Source organism: Nicotiana tabacum, chromosome 16, assembly GCF_000715075.1.
Source record: "Nicotiana tabacum cultivar K326 chromosome 16, ASM71507v2, whole genome shotgun sequence".
NCBI lineage: Eukaryota > Viridiplantae > Streptophyta > Magnoliopsida > Solanales > Solanaceae > Nicotiana > Nicotiana tabacum.
The window spans coordinates 14,600,294-14,604,703 of NC_134095.1; the positions used below are offsets into that span (position 1 = coordinate 14,600,294).

Below are 4,410 nucleotides of genomic sequence, written 5' to 3' on the forward strand. Positions count from 1 at the left end.
TCTTTTCGCAAAAAAAGAAGGATATCTTTTTTACCATTTTAAGAATTAAGTGTATGAAAATTTGTACTCTTTATATGAGATTAGGAAAAATTAGAAGTTGAGAAAATATATGTATAATTATGTTCTCTGTGTTCATATATTTAAATATTTTCTAATGACAGTATTTTCTGACCAGTTTGTGTGTACCTCGAATTAATGTAACAAATGGTAAGTTGGTGTTGGTAGATGTACATGTTAGTACTCTATTTCTAGTTGGGGAAGTGATAATTTGTGATTTAGGAATTATGTCGTATGTACCGATGACAATGAGTTGATTTTGTTTGATGTGTTAATATTATAATTTTACAATTTCTCTTTGTTGCTAATTGTATGGAAAGTGGGATGACTTAAAAGAGAGCATAATCTTTGTGTCACTTAAACTGTTTTTCAAAAGAATTTACTAAATACGATTTTTACTAGGACCTATGAATGTTCCCAAGATAGGATTACTGAACCAGCAAATCTTTATGGTTTGATTCATGTTAATTGTATTCTTCTATTTTAGTAACATCATTTTTTTGACAAAACCAATTGTCCTCTCATTGGTTATCAAAATAAAAAGGTTGTGAACTCATAAATGGATATTTTAATGAAATAATAGTGCATGTATTTATTTTGTATGATACTACATAACCACGATAGTAAAGTATATTATAGTAAGGTGTATAAAGTGTATTAAAAATTAGTAGTATTTTAAGTAATTTGGGTAATTTTTAATTATGCGGGTAATTGGTTAATTACCGGATAGCGAGACATTACCTAATTAACTAATAAGTTGGATGAAGATTAAATTCCCCCCACGTGGCAACACCCCTTAAATTATATGTATGACTCTTTAAGTCATTATATTGGGTGGCAACCTAACATATCAAAAATTTAAATTCTTAGACTTTATCTTTACTCTTTATTTCTAAGTATATTTACTTCCCATGCTTAGTCATTGTCTTTCTCTTATAAGAATTGCAACCTTGCCACGTATGTGAAGTTTGCTGACTATGAAGTATGCCTATCATTAAGTGTTTACAAATTTTTGAGCCATTCAATAATTAATCTTCAAGGTAGTACAAAATTCCAAGAAGTTGCTTCAAACAGTACCAAAAAGGGAGGTGAGTGCGACTAAGGTTATTATAGAAATGTCCAGTACTAAAATTGGTGACAAAGTCAGAATTCCTGGTCCTAAGAATTCAAGGTTCTTAATTGTGAGCCATGAAAATGGAGGAAATTAATCGCCATTTTCGGTAAACCCATGGAGTGGACTGGCTATCTCGTGGAGTTTTCCTCAACCTTTTCCCTCTCAATGGCAATTTTCTTGGCCATTTTCAATTTGCATGATGTCCTTCACAAGTAACTCATAATGTCTCCTCACTTACTCTGCTGATTTTCCACCTACACACATGGCAATATTATGCCAACGGTCAGGAGTTTCCTTGTTAAATAAAGCCAAAGCCTCCTCAAACTTCTTGTTTTGCCTTGTAGTCGATGAGCCCATTATTGATTAATAGGGATAGAGGGTTGTGATCTACCTCAGGCAAAGTCAAGTACTCAAGTGAATGGTATGGACAAGATAATGCTAAGCTAGCTAGTTCCTTATAAGCTGGAGGAGTGGTCTTGGTTTCTGGCAAGTTGACGAATATTTCATTTTCTTTTAGGGGAGGTAGAATACATGGTTATTGAAGTAATGCTAATGGGAATAGGTGGAAGGAGAATAAAGAAATATTATTTGTGACTTTGCTTGTTTTATTTGGAAAGTAATGTCATCAGCAAGTGCCTTGTCTATAATATCTTGCATGAGTCACTCTAATATGGATGTACGCTAATAAGCTGAGAACCTGAGACTCCAGATGCTGAAATTTCTGCACCATTGTGTTAAAATTGAGTGCTATAGTTTAGGGCGGATGGATTTTTCCCTACTCCAGGTATGTGAGGCTATCCCTTTTCTTCTTTTGCACGACTCCGATTGTACATAATGTAATGAACGAGCTTCCAAGATACTTTACTCTTAGAAGCTAGCAGTACTTACATTGTTTTCCCTCTTATGGAATGATTGATGTTAATGTTGCTTCTCTTATTCTTATGTTATCAATGTTGTTGGTACTTTCTGATTCTTATAAGGTTCATAGTGAAGAGTTAGTCCTAACAACGTGTACAGAGGATACCGACCTTATGTCACTCCGAAAGGTTTAGAATGTGATTCCATGAGTCGAGCATGCATTATATATATGTATCTATTTTACTCTACCGAGCCACGCTATAGTTGGTCGGGTACGACACCTATTGTGCAACCACTGATCAGTTGGGTTTTACTGAGCTCCACATGGCCGGGTACGATTCTACCGAGCCTTATGATGGCCGGGTACGTTTTTTTACCGAGCCTATTATGGCCGGGTACGATATGATGATGATGATGATGCCCACAGAGGTGAATGTTTTAAAGGTTTATATATTTATACATATGTATCATGCATTTCATGTCAGTAGCCCTCAGAGGTACTAAGATGTTACAGGTTGTATATTTTCTATCCTTGCTTACATTACTGATTGTATTTATGGTTCCCTTCCTTATATACTCAGTACTTTATTCGTATTGATGTCCTTTTATTTATGGACGCTGCATGTCGTGCTGCAGGTCCTGATAGACAGGCAGGTGCAGCTCCCCCACCACAGTAGGCTGTCCAGTTCAGCAGTGATTAGCGAGATCCCTTTTCCGGACTTGCCATGGTCTTGGTATGCATTTTTGTTATAGATATTATGGGTATGTCGGGGCCTTGTTCCGGCTATGTTGCAGCACTTATGTTCCTTTAGAGGCTCATAGACAGGTGTCGACTCATGTATAGTTTGGTATGCCTTGTCGGGTGGTTTTTGTTGTATAGTCTTTCATGGTAGCGTGGTAGCTCATACCTTATATGTAGTTTCTTGATTGTCTGGTCATCCCATGTTATGTATGTTCATGCCATCCTATTTTATTGTTGGTTGTCCATGATCCATGTCTACCATTTATATTGATCTCGTCAACCCTAAAAGATAATAAAGAAAGTTAGATAAAATGTACGTTGGTGCTCGGCAAGTATGGTCGGGTGCTAGTCATGGCCCTCCAGTTTGGGTCGTGAGGGGACGAGGCAGATGATAGTGGTGAGGTGAACCCCTGGGTCCGAACCAAGCTCCTGAATCGATCATTGCTACATCCTCTTTCTTCTTCTTTCCAATTACCCCCAGTTCCGCTTTGAATGGCCTGGGTGGTTGCCTTAATAGCCGAATAGCTCATGATTTTGTTTGTATTGAGCCCTTCTTCTACCATACCGCCCATCTTTACCACTTCATTGAAGGAATTGCCTATAGCTGATACCAGATGACCGTAATAAGTAGGTTCTAAGGCCTGCAGAAAATAATCCACCATTTCACTTTCTTTCATTGGAGGGTCAACCCTTGTTGCCTGCTCTCTCCACCTAAAACCATACTCCCTGAAACTCTCATTGTGCTTTTTCTCAAGTTTCGTCAAAGACAGACGATCCGGAATAATCTTGAGATTGTACTGGAAGTGGCAAGAAAATGCCTGGGCTAGATCATCCCATGTGTACCATCTTCCATGATCCTGCCGAGTGTACCACTCCATTGCTGAACCACTCAGACTTTGACTGAAATATGCCATTAGCAACTCATCTTTCCTGCCAACTCCTCTTATTTTGCTACAGAAACCTCTCAAATGCGCCATTGGATCACCGTGCCCATCATACAAATCAAACTTGGGCATCTTAAACCCTGCCGGCAATTGCAGGTCTGGAAATAGACATAGATCTTTGTAAATCACACTTACTTGACCTCCCAACCCTCGTATGTCTCTGAATGACTGTTCCAAACTTTTAACTTTCCTGAACATCTCCTCCTGTTCGAGATTTTTAGATGGTTTTTCGGTTTCTGTAGGGAGGTCAAAATGAGGAGTGTAGGAATAGGGTTCGGGAACCTTGAAAGTGGACTCCGGGGGGTAATACTAGTTGTCGTGAGTCTGGAATAGAGGCTCACTGGATGATCGGTGTAATGCAGCAGGTGGGGGTGACATAAAAACAAGAGTGACTAGTGGATGAGGGTACGGGACTTTTTTGGGTGGTGGAGCTTGTGATGTGTGGGAAGTGGTACCGTAGCATTGTTGGTAGAGGGGAAAGGCCGAAGATGAGTTCACAGTGGGAGGTTCCTGGGTCTGAGTCAATGGCAGGATAAAAGCAGGGTTGGAGGGGTAAACTGGCGGTGGGTGCCCTTTTGCCCATGCTTGGTATATTTTAACCATCTACTGCTTCAGCTTATACAACTCATCTTTCAGATTAACCTCCGATTCTTCCACCTCTTTTGATAGATCGACAATACTTGCCTCAAGTTCCT

At 39.0% G+C, this 4,410-nt stretch overlaps 1 long non-coding RNA gene across 1 annotated transcript; it reads left to right on the forward strand.

Moving 5' to 3' along the window:
• The first annotated feature begins 990 nt into the window (after positions 1-990).
• On the forward strand, positions 991-3,010 carry LOC142170528 (uncharacterized). Its single transcript, XR_012699755.1, has 2 exons — positions 991-1,955; positions 2,666-3,010. It is a non-coding gene; the product is annotated as an uncharacterized LOC142170528 (long non-coding RNA).
• Positions 3,011-4,410: the final 1,400 nt, after the last annotated feature.